Consider the following 20,144-nt stretch of genomic DNA (forward strand, 5'->3'; position numbering starts at 1 on the left):
TAAGGAATTTTTGTAGTTTGGTAAAAAATGCTATTTTCTTCAGAATATAAAGATTAGCATCAGAGATACGAAAAAATGTTTCCATATAAAATTGTAGGTTATTTAATTCCCAAGAACTTGGTTTGAAAAAAATTTTTCTACGGCAAAAACTGAGTGTATTGTAAATGAGTAGATATCGAAAAACATTGATTTTTTCTATACAAAACTAACACTTTCGTTAGCGAATAAATCGAAAACTATTAATTTTATCAAAAAAATGTATAGAACATTTTTTGCTTAGAATGAACGTTTTTATCAACTTTTCCGGTCAAAATATAATTAAAAATTTCCACCCCCGAGATGGGGTGGCAACCGCCCCCATGATAAAAGCGCCTTTCGGCATCATACAGATTTTGATCCTTGGACTATCCACTACTTATTCTAAAATTTTCAAGCAAATCGATCCATTCTGTAAAAATTGCGAGGTGAAAAGCTTGAGTTCCTGGCCTAATAGAGTAAAGATAGTTAAATAGTTATTAGGACATATTTTACAGTCATACAAACAAAATGCTACAATGGCATTTATTTAAAACCTACTATTGCTATGAATATTCGGAAAAACTATCGTTATATTATTTGTTACACAAATTACCACTTTGTGTCATTGTCTTGTTGTTAAAATAGAAACTAATTTCACATCTGAAACATGCGCGACATAATAATAGCAATAAAAGCAGTACTGATACTAATATCAGAGTAGTTGCGAATATTTAATCGTCTGCATTCACTTTCAACCGTGCTGCTGCTTTAATTTCAAATCGATTTTCAGAATAAATAAATCACCGTGATTAGTGTTAATTGTTTGGAAAATGATGAAAAAACTAGGAGAAATCAAGAGACATTGTTTACGTGAAATAAAACAAATTGTAATAACTTATTTCCTGTGGACTTTCTCTCATATACACTATATATCTGATAATCACTCGGTAAGGTTCATTACGATCTGGTAATGTCGTCAGCCTACATAAACGAGCTAAAAAAAAGCACCTCTAACATCTTTCAAGATCTTCTGATGTATTATAAATTCGGAATAATACAGCCATTTCACCACTTCTTTAAACTTATTGTACAATTACTAAAATAAATTGGGCACGTTCATCAACAGCTGATTTTGACGTTTATCAAAAACTGATAAAAAAGTTTCTTTTATTTATTCAAAGATATTACAGTTTTGTACTTTGTACTGACTGCTCCCATTTAACATCTTCACTTTTTCTCCATCTCTTTTATTCACCGTCTCCTATAACAATTTTACTATGGCTCAGTTCATTTCGTTTTTCCAGGAGCTTCTAGCTTTTTTCCTCTTCCTCAAGGAAGAGAAATATTTTAACTGTTGTTTTGTTTACTACTACTGAAAAATATATCTATCTATCTATAAGCGAGGTTCCTACAGCCTCTGCCGCTTCTCGCATTTCGACCCCCATCGTCTTCTGTCCATCCATTCGTCTTCTTTGATGGCTCTATCTCTCATTATGTGCCGTACATTTTCTTCCCAGGCAACTGAAGGCCTTCCCCTACTTCTATCATTCATCTATCTTCATTCATTCGTTTCACGTGACCATACCACATTGATTGTCTCGTTTCAATTGTATCTACACTGGAATATACAGTATTATTTGTATCATTCTAATATCTTCATACCTGATGTGATCTTTTTTGAATATACCACACGCTCTCCGTAGATAATCCATTTCTACTACTTCCTTCCTTTTTCTATCTTTTTTCGTGATCTGCCAAACTTCTGCCGCATAAGTCATAATAGGCTCTACCAAGGTTCGATAGGTTGTCAATTTCGTTTTTTGTCTTATATCTTTAGACCACAGTAGAGAGCTTAAAATGTTTACCGGTTTTTTTCCTGCTGCGTTCTGTTTTCGATGTCTCTTTGAGGTAGTGCTTTCTTTAGATATTATAGATCCCAGATATTGATATCTATTCTTTACATGCTTTTGTGGATCTAATTTCTAACTCTGGATCTTCTTCATCATCCCCTATTTTAAGTTACTCTGTCTTTGACATATTCATATTGAGGCTCCGTTTTTCATATGGAAAATACACTTGCCAGTACTAGAATCTACTAAGATTCTTTCCAAAAACCGAGCAGAGGGACCAGGCCTACTGAAAAGACCGGATGACAGCTTTACCGAATCTAAAAAAGAAACGTTAGAGCTCGTATTACAGAACTACTTTCTAGGATCAACAATTATTGTTGAGCAAACTCAGGCTGGAAACTTAGGACGATCTAAACGTTCTAAAAAGAAGACTGAGAATTCTGTATAAAAAAATCAAACGAAGTACGTAAAAAGGCTCCAGGGGAGGATGAAATATTTCCTGTCCTACTACAAAAAGGATTGGATATTTTATTTCCCATCCTAACAAAGATATTTAAAGCTAGAGTACCACTAGCTTATATACCAAGGACTTGGACAACTGAAAAGTTGGTATACACAGACAAAATAGAAAGGGCCATATAATAGAAAGAAAAGTGGTATACATATACAAAATAGAAAGGGCAATATCATAACTCAATCCCTCTATTAATAATAGAAGATTACGTTAACTGCCTTTATAGATACAACCCTTCAAATTTTCTTTATGATGCAGCAACATCAAAAGGGATATCCACTAACGTATGCAACTGGATGAAAGCAATGCTGGGAAATAGGCTGCTTCTAACAGACCTGCAAGGAGAGGATGTTGTTGTCAAAGCAGATAAGAGGTGTCCACACGGGTAATGCTTTCTCTTCCCCTATGGTGGATGACCTGATCTCGCTCCTTAACGCATAAGTGGTAGAACTGCAGGCCTATGCGGATGATCTAGTATGGTAAGAGGAGTATACGGAAATGCTCTATCTAGCACAATCCAACTAACAAAGAAGCAGAGAAAAACTATGTAAATTTTAGTAAAACAGCAATAGGCAGTTTCACAAGGAGACGGAACCTAGATAACATCTGGATCCATGTTATGTATGGGGCAGCTCAAAGAGGCGCATTATAGTAATATTAGAACACTCTGTATAAAAGATGTTTAAAGCTCACTCAAGTCAATAATCTAGGTATTATTAATTCTTGATTCAGTAAACCCGAGTAATATTGAAATGGTATGCATGTTATTATTGGAAGGTGTATATAAACAATAACCCTGGCGATATAGAATTATTATTGTAGTTAGTAGTTAGTATTTATAATTTAACGGTGATTGCGACAGGTCGGTTGACCTAGGTCGCTACCAAGTGTTGATGTTTACATTCGCACTTAGAATACCAGTAAATAAAGCATATTGTTAGCAGATAAAGTCGTATTTATTTAAATAAGGACTATAAGTACCAACCCTTCAGTTATTTATCACAGCATGAAGTCCATCCAGAATAAAGAATATGTATCAAACAAAGCGAAGCTTTCCCTTAGAATTTAGAACATGTCAAAGGATATGTGGGAAATCATGAGGTATGGAACCCAAACAGGTGTACTGACTATATATCACTGGATTCACAGTTAGGATCACGTATGCACTATTCTGGTGGTATACATAAATGCCAACAAAAGACCACCGGAGAAAAGCTGATTAAGCTTCAAAGACAAAAATGCTTAATTATAATAAGAGCGATGTCGATTACCCTAACCTCCTCCATGGAGGTCATAATTGACCTAGATCCATTATATAGATATGAATAGAGAAGGAGGAGAAGGGAGGAGCATACAGAAGACGGATAAGATGCTAGGAATCAGGGTGAAAGGATACCGTGATCAAATCTGGAGAGACAATAAAAAATCATCTATAGTTGAATTTCGAAAAGTCGCTTACCATCGTCTTCCCAGGGAGGGACGAACAGAAGTCGAATAAAACCAAAGAAAACCAAGACTAAGCCTTAATAAGAGCCTAGATAATCACTCCATTATCTTCCAAACGGAAATTAATCACGAGGAACTGAAGATTTTATTCCTTTAGACTGAAGATTTTACGAATCCATAGAGGAGTATTGAGTCTATTTTTAAAACTTTCACATAAGGGCTACTGGTGCCCTAAAGGTGTTAACTATGACCTAAACATGTTATGTTAATAGGTCAGTGTCCGTGATTTTCTTCTTCATGGCACTTGAAAGTTGTCAGTTTTTGCAGAACCTGCAAGGCAAATAGGCATAACGGCAGGTCGTGAAAACGAAACATTTTACCTTGGAAAATTTTATTTTTAGTAAAACGAACCTGGTTTATTAATTCTAAATTTCCTTTTTTTTGCATATCTCATAGGGCATTTTCAGTACACAAAAAAGCATAAATAAGGAATAAAATCGTAGTTGAACTTCATATTGAAATCCGACGGTCTATAATAGGGAGTGCAATTCAAACAAGCTTATATTTTTCTAAAACTTTTTTTGTTAGTTTATATACATGTTAAAGTAAAGTAAAAAGTTCTACACGCGGATTTGGCCGCTAATTGTTTATTAATTGTTTAAACAATAACAATTGTTTTGTATAAATAATTTTAAAAATATCGTTAAATTCATCATTTTACATGACAGAAGTCACACCCGATCAGATAGCCCATCATCTTCTAATGAACGGTAAGACGACATCAAGAAAGAACAAGGTGAGAGCTCAACGGAATATCGACGAAGAAAGAGATGTTCTAGGTACCTCTTTTTGTCTAGAGGAGATGAGAGGCGCGATCCATCAAATGAAAGATAATAAAGCGGCTGGCCTGGACGACATACGAACAGAGCAAATAAAGAACTTTGGACTAAAAACCGTAGAGTGGCTCGTAAAAATGATGAATTGCTGCATCCGTACATTACAAATCCCCAAAATCTGGAGAAAAGCTAGAGTGGTAGCCCTCTTAAAACCAGGGAAGGATCCGGCGGATACAAAGAGTTTTAGACCTGTATCTCTCTTGTGCCACCTTTTCAAGGCCTTTGAAAGAATGATACTGAACCGGATCGCAGAATATGTGGAGACTAAAATTATTCCAGAACAAGCAGGATTCAGGCCCGGAAAGTGCTGCTGCAGTCAAATTCTTAATCTCACCCAACATATTGAAGATGGTTTTGAACGGAAGGAAATAACAGGAGTAGCGTTCATAGACCTAACTGCCGCCTATGATACAGTTAACCATCAACGGCTACTCGCAAAACTCTACGAAACTACAAAGGATTTCCGACTAACAAGGTTAGTGAAATGTCTCCTCCAGAATAGACGCTTCTACGTAACGCTCCAGTCCAAGAACAGTCGGTGGAGGGACCAAAAAAATGCGCTACCACAGGGAAGTGTCCTCGCGCCGATTCTATACAACATATACACCAACGACCAATCCATAAACCAACAAACAAGGCAATTTATTTACGCTGATGATACAGCGGTGGCAGCTCAGGGAAGAACCTTCAATGAAGTCGAAGTGAAACTGACAGATTCCCTGGGAGACTTAGCTCTATACTATGATAAAAACCATCTGAAACCCAATCCCACAAAAACCCAGGTATGTGGTTTCCACCTGAGAAACAAGTATGCCCGAAGGTCGCTGGAGGTGGAATGGCGTGGTCAGATGCTGGAACACAACAAGACGCCAAAATACCTTGGCGTCCGTCTGGATAGAACTCTGTCTTACCGATACCACTGTCAAGATGTCAAGAAGAAAGTAAGTGCCAGAAATAATATCATCCGCAAGCTAACTAATACAAAATGGGGAGCACAACCACACACTCTCCGCACTTCTGCCTTGGCATTATGTTTTTCGGCCGCGGAGTTTGGAGCACCAGTATGGGCAAACTCTGCTCACGCAAAGAACGTCGACGTGGCTCTAAATGAAACGGTCCGTATAATATCGGGTTGCCTGAAACTGACACCTATCGAAGAGGTATACCCCATTGCTGGAATTGCTCCACCACCTATCAGGAGGAAGGTCACGTCAGAGGTAGAACGGAAAAAGCAGGAGACGGACCGAAGACACCCCTTATATGACCACCAAACTCAGCCAAGCAGACTAAGATCTCGGAAAAGCTTCCTGAAAACATCAAGATCCATCCCCGAAGCGCCAGAGACGCGCCGAATACACCTATGGCAAGCGTCAGCTACCGCGACACATTTTCCTCCCTCGGAGGAAATGGCTGCTGGACACAATTTACCGTATCCGACTTGGAAAGCGCTAAACAGACTAAGAACCGGCGTTTCACGTTGTGCTAGTAACCTGAAAAAATGGGGATACCAGGAGGACGATACCTGCGACTGTGGCGCGGTTCAGACCAGCCGGCATCTACTATCATGCACAGAGATGAGAGAGACCTGCATAGAAGAAGACTTAATTATAGCAAATGACAGGGCCATCTATGTGGCCAACCATTGGAAATACAGAATTTAAAGTTGTTGGTGTTCCGGACACGGAAAGTAAGTAATCATTTTACTTTGATCAAATATGTTTCTATTTTGTTTTTGATTATGCTGAATCCGAATATGACATTGCAATTTGAACATTCTTATACAGAAGCTCTTATACAGCATGTCTGAGTAGCTAGGAACCACATGGAAAACTTTTTTATTATCAATTTTACGAAAAAAAGTTATTCTTCATAAAATGCTCTGGATAGTCAAAAATCTAAAACTCAACCATCAGATATCAAATTTTATCAATTTTCTACGAGTTATGTCAAAAATATTAATTTCTTTAAAGAGTAAAGTACCTTTATATTCCAGAATATCAAAAAATGCTATTATGAAAAGTTGTTTGAAATTAAAAACTATGTTTAAATATACAATTAGATCATTCTAACCGAAAAATTTTTTTTTTCAATTTTTTCTCAAGTTATGGATACTCATCATTATTTTATTACAATTATGATAACTATTTTATTATCACTTTTACGAAAAAAAGTTATTCTTCATAAAATGCTCTCCCTGGTCTAAAATCTAAGATACAACCATCAGCTATCAAACTTTTTTAATTTTATACGAGGTATGTAAAAAATATGAATTTTTCTTAAGAGTTAAGTGCCTTTATTATTCACAATATTTTAATTAGAAGGATGTAATTGAACACTAAAACAAATTTTTTAATTCCAAGCAACTTTTCTTAATAACAATTTTCGATATTGTGAAATGTAACGGTACTTTACTCTTGAGTGAAATTCATATTTTTTGACATACCTCGTATAAAAATTAATTAAACTTGATATGAAGTTTTACAGAAAAAAGTTTTGATCACTTTGTATAAACATATTTTTAGTTGGTAATTTTCGGTTTTTGTATTACATTTTTGTTATCTTTCTTAATTTTCTCAAAAAGAAGTCAGTTTTTTTATAAAATTTATGATTTCGGAGTTTTTAAAAAAACATCTAATTTCGTAGTTCATTTGTTTAATAAAAAATGAAGCAGTCACTTTGGGAGTAGAACTTTTTGATATGTGGTTTATTAAACATTCCTTAATGAAATTACAAAAAGTTCTATCTTGTTTGATTTTTTCCGAAGTGAAAATCTATATGCACTCCCCTATAAGCGGATACAGCCAAATTCGACCGGTCCAATAGTCCAGGAACCGAAGCTTTTCACCTCGCAATTTTTACGGAATGGATCGATTTGCTTGAAAATTTGAGAATAAGTAGTAGATAGTCCAAGCATCAAAATCTATATAATGCGGAAAGGCGCTTTTACCATGGGGGTGGTTGCCACCCCACTTCGGGGGTTGAAATTTTTTATTATATTTTGACAACAAAAGTTGGTAAAAACATTCATTCTAAGCAAAAAATATTCTATACATTTTTTTGATAAAATTAATAGTTTTCGATTTATTCGCTATCGAAAGTGTTAGTTTTATATCGAAAAAATCAATGTTTTTCGATATATACTCATTTACTATTCACTCAACTTTTACCACAAAAAAAAACACCAAGTTGTAAATTGTAAACACCAAGTTGGAAATTAAATACCCTACAATTTCTTATTAAAATATTTTTTAATATATATGATGCTAATCTTTCTATTCTGAAGAAAATAGCATCTTTTACCAAACTACAAAAATTCGATATTCGCTTTTTACTCCAGTTTTTTTAAAACTAATCATTCTAAGCCAGTCAAACTTCTAGAATCTATTACTAATGCATAAATAAAGAAGACTGAATAAGAGCAATGACTAAAAACACCGCTAACTTACATTATTATGCTTCAAATTTGATTTATCCTTTTTTTTTCCAAAAAAATTTATTGATTTTTTAACCGTAACTTTTTTATTTTTGATCTTAGAAAGTTTAGTAAAAAAGAATTTTGTAGGTGTTTACAAGCTCTATAAGGATGTTGATATTAAATCCTTTTAAAAGCCTCAGTCGCAAAAATTGGTGACTTTGAAAGGGTTGGTAAAGGTGGTTTTTGCAAGTTATTACAAGTTTTAATTATCAATAGCTCACTCAATTTTTACCGTAGAAAAAATGTTTGCAAACCAATTTCTTAGGAATTAAATAAGCTACAATTTCATATTTAAACATTTTTTCGTATCTGTGATGCTAATCTTTCTATTCTGAAGAAAAGGGCATTTTTTATCAAACTCCAAAAATTCGTGATTCGCTTGTAACTCCATTTTTTTTAAAACTAATCATTGTAAGCCGGTCAAACTTCTAGAACCTATTAATAATACATAAATAAAGAATACCAAATAAGGTCAATGACTAATATTAATTAGGGTGGTGATTAGGGGGTTGCTCCCGATCACTTTTTTACTGAAAAAAATTAGAAACTGACATTCTTTTCATTATAAGTCACTTAATTTTTGAGCTAGAGACTTTTTTTATTTCTCGTGATAGATATTTGTAAATAATTTAAATTAGTTTGAATAAGTTATTCTCGAAAAATGCATAGTTTTCCCGTCTTTTGACTTTAAAACTACAAGTTTTAGCATTTAACGAAGAAGAGCTAACATAAAATAAAGTATAGCTCGATTACTATTGGTCTTAAAGAAAAAAAAAACGGTTTTGTTTATTTTTTGAAAAGGTACGTTTTTGTTAAGTAAAGTTGTTTTGATAGAACGAAAACTTTTTGAGCTATTAGCAGAAAACTGATTAAAAACATTGATTTTTTCGATTTAAAAACACTTTTGATAGCGAATAAGTCGGAAATTATTAATTTTATCAAAAAAATGTATAGAATGTTTTTTGCTTAGAATAAATGTTTTTACCAACTTTTGTTGTCAAAATATAATAGCAAATTTCAACCCCTGAAGTGGGGTGGCAACCACCCCCATGGTAAAAGCGCCTTTCGGCATCATATAGATTTTGATCCTTGGACTATCTACTACTTATTCTCAAATTTTCAAGCAAATCGATCTATTCTGTAAAAATTGCGAGGTTTTGTCCTATTTTAAGCTTCATTACTTGGACTACAAGCAGAAACTGATGTTATTACAATATTTTAACTACTGCTTATATTATTTATGAGATCAAAGTTTGAGTTTAATAACCGCGGAAACCTTCTTGTTATAAGTACAGGATAATTATTCTATACTTGTTATACCTTTACGCCTATCGCCGTATTTCCTGATGATTTATATAGCGAGTTTAATAGAAGCTTACACTGTATTTGCACGATTATCTCCACTCAGAACATATTTCAGGAATGGATGCAAAAATCAACCTCGCAACTTTCTGACAAACTAATAACAAACGGTATAATTTGAAATAAAAACAGAGTTAATGTATTCCGCCTCGCTGACTATATCAAAGATCAAGAGAGTCAGTAATCATGAGAATTTATGATCACCACATGAATGATTGCATCCGATAAAATCATAATTAGCATGTATAGAAAATGAATTAAACGCTAATTTCGCAGCGTGAAGTGTAAAGTAGCTTTACATCAGTTTTTAGTAATATATCGGGCGTCTGATTATTTTTTTACGTATTTTTTTTTGCAGAATCACTTAGTGAAGGATGCTTTGAGCTTGTCAAAGACAAAAGTTTTTTTATTGAGTGCTGTTACATATCGTTCTAGTGCCTGTTGTCAGGCACCTGACAACAGGCACTAGAACCTAGGGCTTCCAATCTCGGAATACCGAGATCTCGGTATTGCGGGATCCCGCGTCATTTTCTAATCCCGGGTGTTGCGGGATTGCAGGCGCGTGATACGCTGGATTGACGGGACTGAAAAAAAAGCGATGAAAAAAAGAATTGATACCTACCTAATTTGAACGATATATAGCGATACCCTTTAATTACTATTTTTGCTAATTGTAATTTTAATATTTTTTCTCAAAAACAAAACAACGTTAGTCATTCAAACTGCATATTCAAATACGAAGGTTATGGCCTTACCCTGTGACATCTGTTGTTCGTCTATGCGGCAACAAACTGCACCCTCATTAATTAAGTATTTTATCAGACAGTTAATGTGTCAACACTAGCTATGCATTCGAAATTATTTTTCTTAAAAACCGTAAAAGTAGACGCCAGACTTGATAGTGATTTATGTGATCATCTGGTCAGGGGAAAAGGAATACAAACATGATCATCGTTTGTGGTTGCTTTCTTTAGTCACTACGCAGCATGCGAACCATTCACACATACCGACGCGACCCTCTCCGAGAGACCTAAACGAACACATTTTCGTTGCAAAAATAAAATTACCGTTTGTTTTATTATATCCATTTTTAATTAAATTCCGCAACTCACCCATCGGAATATTGGTGACCCTCGCGAGTATTTTAAACCGCCGCGAAAATTTAAAAAAAAGTTAGTTTTTTTTAATATACTTTTGCCGGTTAATAAATACAGTGAACAGCAACAATGACGACCAGTGCCAACAATAGTGTCTCAGATCGGATTGCAGTGGCCATCGGAAAATTGACAGCCGAATTAGCTGACATGAAAATCCAGCTATGTAGCTTGTCAATTGCCCAAGCACACACAAAACACTAACAGCAACCACGCACCACGCACCAGCACCATGCACCACGCACCAGCACCACGCACCAAGCACCACGCAACAAGCGCCAAGCACCACGCACCAAGCATCACGCACCAAGCACCACGCAACAAGCGTCAAGCACCAAGCACCACGCAACAAGCACCAAGCACCACGCAACAAGCGCCAAGCACCACGCACCAAGCATCACGCACCAAGCACCACGCAACAAGCGTCAAGCACCACGCAACAAGCACCACGCACCAAGCATCGCGCACTAAGCAACACGCACCATGCACCATGCACCACGCACCACGCACCAAACACCGACGACAATGCTCACATTCATTTACTTTTGTCGTCCGGGTAAATAGAAAAGAAATGACCAGCAAAACAAACAACAACAGACCGGGGAGAAAAGCAAGATTTACTGGAACTTACCAAGAAAATGTTAGTTCAAAGTGAATCAAGTGATTTTTTTTTCTTTCTCCTTGTATAAACTTTGCATTATTTTTTTTCCTATTTTCAATTTTCATTATATGTAATTTGTATATATTATATATATTATCTATCGTTTTAGTCTCTCAGAAGGAGGTGTATAGCGATACCCTTTAATTACTATTTTTGCTAATTGTAATTTTAATATTTTTTCTCAAAAACAAAACAACGTTAGTCATTCAAACTGCATATTCAAATACGAAGGTTATGGCCTTACCCTGTGACATCTGTTGTTCGTCTATGCGGCAACAAACTGCACCCTCATTAATTAAGTATTTTATCAGACAGTTAATGTGTCAACACTAGCTATGCATTCGAAATTGTTTTTCTTAAAAACCGTAAAAGTAGACGCCAGACTTGATAGTGATTTATGTGATCATCTGGTCAGGGGAAAAGGAATACAAACATGATCATCGTTTGTGGTTGCTTTCTTTAGTCACTACGCAGCATGCGAACCGTTCACACATACCGACGCGACCCTCTCCGAGAGACCTAAACGAACACATTTTCGTTGCAAAAATAAAATTACCGTTTGTTTTATTATATCCATTTTTAATTAAATTCCGCAACTCACCCATCGGAATAGATATAATCAACAGGGTTCGGAAAATTATACAGATGTTTAAAAGCTCATTAACTAAAAATGACGTGCTTCAGGGATACATCAAGAAATAGCTTGGACGATGAATAGAATTAGATAGAGATTTCAAGACAAGATGGAGTAGTTTGTCTACCATGGTAGAAAAATTTAACAAATTGAAATTGTGCATTGCTCAAGCATTGATTAATTTGGCCCTTAATATGAACATTGAGTACCTATAGGTTTTTAGAGCATGATTTTGATGCTTTAGTAAATCTAGGAATTATCTTGAAGCCTGTAAAACTTGCTGTCGAAGTGCTTTGCCATCAACATGTCAATTTCATTAGCGGCTCATGTTCAATTCTTAGCTCTTAGTTTTTATAAACAATTGAAATATGATTTATTAAAAAACAAAAGCTAACTTGATTTCTATTGGTCATATAAAATTCTTTTTTCTTTAATAATGTGTATTTTTTCATCAAATTTTCAATGAAATTACATTCAAGCGTGTGACATAAAAAGTGCCAAAATTATTCGAATTGTTTATAAGCTAAAAATAAGGACTTTTTCAAATGGTTTTCTTTAATAACAATTTTAATAAAATGTTGAAATTTTTTTAATACATCTTAAAACTAGAGTCTCACATAATCGAATGCGATTTGCTAAATATCTTTAGAGGCGCTGTTAGGGCAAGAACAGTTGTTTAAACAATTGCTCTCTGGGATAAACAAATTGAATACCTTATAAACTATTTGGTCGATCCGGTTGGAATTTAGCATACTGAAATAACTCGTTAATTGAAATAATTTAAAATAGTTAAATTATATATCATTATGCAAAAAATAAAGTTATTAATATTTATAAATTACTGCAAAAATGAAGGTTTTTGCAATTATCTCCGTCAACTGTTTATGTATTTTAACATACGTATCAAATTGAAGAACTTTTTAACGTTTACAACATTTATTTGAAATATTTTTCTCTATAACACACAAGAAACGTATTATGGTCAAAAAAACTGATTGTTTCATTCTTTATAACAACAGTTTAAAAAAAAAGAAGAAGAAAAATTAGTTGTACGTCTTCACGGAATTTTAATCAGTTATCCCTTATCTACCGTTTAAAACCTTCAAAACCCTTTATAACATTTTTACGTGAAATGACGATTTTTTTCCAGATAGACTGGTAGTCCGACTGATATTAGTCCAGAAAGCCACTGCGCATCCGCTAGGAAAAATATTCTAATTCGGATTTTTTGCACAATCTTACTCAAAAAGGACTCCTTTTAACAAATTTGCATGTTGCCAGGACCAAAAAGTGGTCAAAAATTTTTTAAAGTTTTTTTTTTGTTTTTTCCTAAAATTATTTTTTTTGCATGGAACAAAGTTTTTTTAGGTTTTTTGGATCATTCCAAACAGAAAAGGTCTTTAGTGACTTTTCTCTAAAGTTGATAGTTTTTGACATATAAGCGATTAAAAATTGAAAAATTGCGAAATCGGCCATTTTTAACCCTCAAAAACTATATGAAAAACTGAAAATTTGAATGTTGCCAAGGTAGGCAGACATTCTTTAAACATCGATTGATGAAACCCCGAAGAGTTTTTTGCAATACAATATTCCAAACTCCTTTGTTTTTTAATTGCTAATCAAGCGTGCGCGACACTATTTTCCACCGACAGTATGGTGCAAATGAAAGGAATAAATTCGTTATTTCGTAAAGCGGCAACTTTAAGGAAAAATCCCGAAACAGGTCGATTTTTATTTTTAAGTTATGATATTGTGGCATATATGGTATACTAGTGACGTCATCCGTCTGGGCGTGATGACGTAATCGATGATTTTTTTAAATGAGAATAGGGGTCGTGTGGTAGCTCATTTGAAAGGTTCTTCAATTTTCTATTCAGTAATGTAAACATTTACACAATTATTTATACAGCGTGTCTTTCTACTTCTTTTTTTGTCAAATAATTTAATTTAATAAAAATTTTTTGGACACCCTGTATTATGTAATTATGTAAATGTTTAGATTACTGAATATAGAATTAAAGAACCTTTCAAATGAGCTAGCACGTGACCCCTATTCTTATTTAAAAAAATAATCGATTACGTCATCACGTCCAGATGGATGACGTCACTAGTATACCATATATACCACAATATCATAACTTAAAAATAAAAATCGACCTGTTTCGGGATTTTTCCCTAAAGTCGCCGGTTTAGGAAATAACGAATTTATTCCTTTCATTTGCACCATACTGTCGGTGGAAAATAGTCGCGCACGCTTGATTAGCAATTAAAAAACAAAGGAGTTTGGAATATTGTATTGCAAAAAACTCTTCGGGGTTTCATCAATCGATGTTTAAAGAATGTCTACCTACCTTGGCAACATTCAAATTTTCAGTTTTTCATATAGTTTTTGAGGGTTAAAATTGGCCGATTTCGCAATTTTTCAATTTTTAATCGCTTATATGTCAAAAACTATCAACTTTAGAGAAAAGTCACTAAAGACCTTTTCTGTTTGGAATGATCCAAAAAACCTAAAAAAATTTTTCCATGCAAAAAAAATAATTTTAGGAAAAAAACAAAAAAAAAACGTTTAAAAAATTTTTGACCACCTTTTGGTCCTGGCAACATGCAAATTTGTTAAAAGGAGTCCTTTTTGAGTAAGATTGTGCAAAAAATCCGAATTAGAATATTTTTCCTAGCGGATCCGCAGTGGCTTTCTGGACTATATACTATTTGACAAATAATGACATGATTTCAAAGTCAGTTAAGAGGAAACAGTAGCGATCAACAGGTAGCAAAAACGCGTTCCAAGATTGCGGCTGTAATTTTGAATATTTTTTCGAGATATTTGGCACACGTATTCGTAATATAATAAAGAATGGCGGTACAGAGCCCAATTTGAAAAATATATTAATATGTGGAAATTACTCTGTAATTAAATACAATATTAAAAAAACGAGCCTGTACCGCCATTAAGATGAACAAAAAAATACACTTTCTTCAAATAAACTTTCTCATCCGATGCCTAGATTTTGTGCCATTTTGGAACTACTAAAATTTTTTATTTCATTAGTAGTTCCAAAATGACACAAAATCTAGGCATCGAAAAAAAAAAGTTTATTTGAAGAAAGTGTATTTTTTTATTCTTCTTAATGGCGGTACAGGCTCGTTTTTTTAATATTTTATTTAATTACAGAGTAATTTCCACATATTAATATATTTTTTAAATTGGGCTCTGTACCGCCATTCCTTATTATATTACAAATACGTGTGCCAAATATCTCGAAAAAATATTCAAAATTACAGCCGCAATCTTGGAACGCGTTTTGGCTACCTGTTGATCGCTACTGTTTCACCTTAAGAAAATATGATATATTTCCCTAGGCCGTTATTTTTCAAAATAACACCCTAGCTAGGGTATTAAATTTGAATAACTAGTTAAATACTTGTCAATTTGTAAACTAATTAATTGAAAATTCATTCAAATTTTTGGCATAATATAAAGAATATTTAGTCGGTCATTAAACGTTGAAGGTACCACGGGTATTATGGATAATACCCTTGGTACCTTAATAACTATAAAGGTTCGCATTCATTAAATATTCTCGTGACTTGCCCGAGTCACGAGTTATTATTTCGAGTACACCTGCTGACATCAGAAGTGGCAAAAGCAGTCACTTTGAATTTATTGCTAGAAAAATGAGAGAATTTTTGAATTTATTGCTAGAATTATATGAGAAACAATATTGTAGCATTTTATTTATCGATTGCTGGTGTGTCATTCGATAGCACACTTACGCTACAGTTTTCATCTGAGAAAACCCCTTCTCAGGCTTCCGAAAGGTATAAGCGTTAGCTCACTTAGAGGGTGGTCTCGCTCAAGGCCTTCCTGATGTCGACCGAGAAGATGGTTCCTGCAAGATGTAAACATTTTGGATCTACTTTCTTACGATCCATTAGCTCTCGTTTAAGTCGTTAAATATTTGATCTACATATTCATTTAAGCTGGAGTAACTATTGTTCGCAGCAGTTGAGTTTGTTTCTTGGCTCCAAAAACTGGTACGATGATTTGAGCTTTGCCCAAAATAAAATCAAAGTTTGAGACATCATTACACTGCCCAGAGCGTGATGAGAAATCCTGCAATAATTACAAGTGTCTTAACAAGTAGTGTCAGAGATCTACTAGGTTTCCAGAAAAAGTATATACAAATATATCTACCTAGTACCTAGTCATGAGATAACAATAATGAGACAATCAAATGTGTGAATTGTCGAGAAGGATAAATTTAGAACGGATAGCATATGACAAACAAGTGCAGTCGTGGAAAACTGACTAACCCATGGATAGATGATCAGAAGAGAGTGGTCACAAACTGGATTAGTGTCTGCGCAAGATAAATAGGGGATCTCCACCTCTCATCAATTTAAGTTGGCCTTTGTCCGACAGTCGGAAAATTGAGCTACGTGATTTATCTTGGTACCAGCGAAAAATAGAACAGTTTTTCCATTATTTAGTACCATTATAAAATATATGTAACTAGATGCGCTACCACAATTTTGGTATTTTGGGTACTTATTAAATGCTCCTGTTTACAGGTAGTACTTGGATTATTAATTCATACACTAAGAATAACAAAGCAACAATAAAACAAACATCTTTTCTTTCTGTTTTTACATAATTTACCGGTTGATTTAGTTAAGTGAGAGTGAAACAATGATATAGGTATTAAGATCGAATCAACGTTAGAAGAAGTATTGTCAATATACGCTTGATCAGATACTGAAACCAGATCTAATGAAATTTGTATTTATGTGACAAGACAGTGAAAATGTTACTAATTTTAAAAGACAGTGTTTTAAGCTTATAGCATGTTTTTTTTTGTATTTTGCCATTTGATTTAGAGCTGGTATACGAGATTCTAATTTTTTAAATATCCTGTATTTTCTGAGCATGCTCTCTCAATTTATTAATATTTATTTGTACTTTTAACATTACTTCTTCTTCTTCTTCATGTGCCTTGTCCATTTCTGGCGTTGGCTATCATAGCAATTTTAATTTTGTTTACGGCGTTTCTGAATAACTCGATCGATGTTAGTCCAAACCAATCACTTAAGTTTTGAAGCCATGAGTGCTTTATTTCTTCCGGGTCCCCGTTTACTCTCTATTTTACCCTGTATTATCAGTTGGAGTATATGATATTTATCATGTCTCATAATATGATCGAGGTATTCAAGTTTCCGTTTCTTAATTGTGAAAGAGATTTCTTTTTGTTTTCCCATTCGGCGCAATACCTCTACGTTGGTGGTGTGAGTCGTCCAGGATATTTTGAGGATACGTCGATACACCCACATTTCGAATGCCTCCACCTTCCTCATTAACCTCAAGGTGTAACACTATCGTGCCGAAGGGGTGCATGGCCCAGGGGTAACATAGTGGGCTACAAGCGATGCCATAAGGGGAAATCTCACGACGAGGTCGAAGCGCGTGTTGAAGCGAGCTTCAAGTGGGTCCTAATTTAAACGTCGGCAAAGAGAGATATAATATATATAATAGTGGAAAAGAAAGAGAACGCAGTTACCCTACAAGACGGTAAATTTTGTAAGTATGACCTCTTGTTCTTGAAAACCTCTGTCAATTTTAACTTTTATCTCATTTAATTAGGTTATACTTAATTTTAGGGCTTTTAAACACTGATGATGGATTCCTTAATCCGAAAACGTTTTGTATTTTGACCCTTATTTAGGGTATTTTAATATATACCTTTTACAAGAAACTTGGCATTTTTGTGATTTATGGTATACAGCCAGCTACAGGAAGTTTATTTGCCTCGTGGAATTTGGTAAAATTAGTAATATTTACTTTGTGATAAAATGGGTCACAGCATATGTCCCGAGGAATACAGGCAACCAAAAAGGTGATGGCCCCCCAGTGGTGGAGATAAAAATATTAGTTGGTTTTTTTAATTCTCACAATGATAAAAATTAGAACAAAACGTATTTTGACCATAAAATTCCTACGCCACTGATCGTACTCTCAGTTGACGAGACATCCACAGGTCAATAAATTTTAGCATTTGGTGTTATTTTAAGGGTCATAAATACTAAATTTTGACAGAAATTTCTCTATCTCTCGTTGCGTTTAATCTTTTTCACGTTGGGTTGAATCCTGTCTTCAGTTTTTATCTTTTTCTGTTACATTTTTCTATTTCACTCAGAATGTCGCTCCACGCTCTGTCAGTTTTCTTCTTAAGGCAGATGGCGAACCCGAGGGGAAAACAGCCTTGGCGGGGCAAGGGCGCACTGCCCCACTGGACCGATCAGCACGACCCAACCGTGGGAAGGAAGATGGGACAAAAAAAGAAAAACAAAAAAGGCGGAAGAGAGAGCAGCGGGGGCGAAAAAGAAAACAGAAGAGGCGGGGAAAAAGAAAGGGACGAAACTCAAGGGGAGAAAAGATGGAGAAGAGAAGTGAAAGAAAAGAAAGACCCCGGATCTAGAACCAGCGCAAACAGAAGCAAGGGAAAAGAAAGAGAAGATAAGAGGCAAACAGAAAACCAAGAGAGAAGAAGAAAGAAAGAGAGTAGGAAGAGAAAAAGAGGGAGAAAAGAACAAACAGAAGGACGAAAACAATAAAACGAAGAGTCAAGGGAAAGAAAACGTAAAGGATGAAGAAGGGGAATCGAGCAGCTCTGACAACGAAAGCAGTTCCGATGATGAATCGGAGGAAGAGGAGCAAACACCCAACTGCAATTCACGAACAAAGTTGGAACGCCTCTAGGATAGTGTAGCGGCCCTTGAAAAACTCATGGTTGAGGTGCCAAATACAAGGGTTGCCATAAAGCAGGAGGTCGACAACAACCTGAGAAATCGGTTGTTCAATTATACCGAGGAAGTGGAGGAAAGCAAGGAGAAAGAAGAGGTTCCAAGGAAGTCTGTTTGCACGACATCCAGAGGTGTGCAGACGAACATGGAGCCCTTGAAAGTCAAGAAACGGCGACAATGAGTGTTCAAGTGGATCTAGAGAACCCAGAAGCCATTAAAAGGAGGGTGGACGCCATCACGGAAAAAATGGCAATATGCGAGTACGAGGAAATAGCAGAGTTCTTAAATGAGGACTGGCCGGAGGAAGTCTTCCAAAGAACTGTAGTGAAAGAGGGGGGCATCTCTGAAATAGCAGCAGACGTGGCAGTATTTGTTACCAACAACGACGAGGACAACAAAGCCATGGAAACGGTGAAAGGTATGTTTCCTGACCTACCAGGCGTTCCAACGGAGGTGGATGAGTATGGAGGCCTGAGAACTGCGAGAGTCACGATGTCTGCTCATGTAGATGGAACGTGGATTAACAAGGAGAAATATGGATTCAAACTTCTCCCAAACAAGAAGGAAGAACTCGAGTCGTGAAGTTCCTCAAGACATGCAGGAAACTGGTACAGAAGATAGAGGAGCTAAGAAGAGAAAGAGCAGGAATCCAAACAGTCCAATATTAACATAGGCACCCTTCCGGTAGGCATCTATAGAAGAGTATCACTGAGACGCAAGCCCTTATTCCTTGCCGCACTGCTCCCCCATATGCCGATCAGACACCAGCGTATTCCATTCTAAGCCGTAGATTCATATTTAAAATTTTAAACTATTGCGTTAGCCTTTTTATTTTTCTCTTCGCCGGGCCAGGGTTGGAACGCAGATCCGCAAGATCTACTTCAGCACCGAAGCGAAGTGAGGTCCACTGCCTGTCCCGCTTATCTATTTGATCCACATCTTAAATGTTAACAGCCTTTTTTCAAAGGGAAATTCAATAACATAGAGACGGAAATCGAAAGGCTAAACACTTTATTATTCTGGTAGTGACACTAATGACTTCAACGGTCTTAAATAATAAAAATTTCATACAATTTACTTACTATCTCTTTAGCATGTTTCCACTTACCTGAAAAGGAAAAAAGCTATTAAAAATCAATCAAATAAATAATAAAATTAAATTAACTAAGTAATACAATTGAAAAATATTGGTTGACTGTGGTTGGCTGTATACCATACTTTTAAAAAAAATTACAGGAAAGTGAAAAACTTCTAGTGTAAAGTAGTATTCATTTAAATAGTTATTTTCCTAACAAGTGCAGAAAGTCATTCTTTTCCGCACGCGACTGCAGTT

The sequence above is a fragment of the Diabrotica virgifera genome, chromosome 1 (assembly GCF_917563875.1).
Source record: "Diabrotica virgifera virgifera chromosome 1, PGI_DIABVI_V3a".
NCBI lineage: Eukaryota > Metazoa > Arthropoda > Insecta > Coleoptera > Chrysomelidae > Diabrotica > Diabrotica virgifera.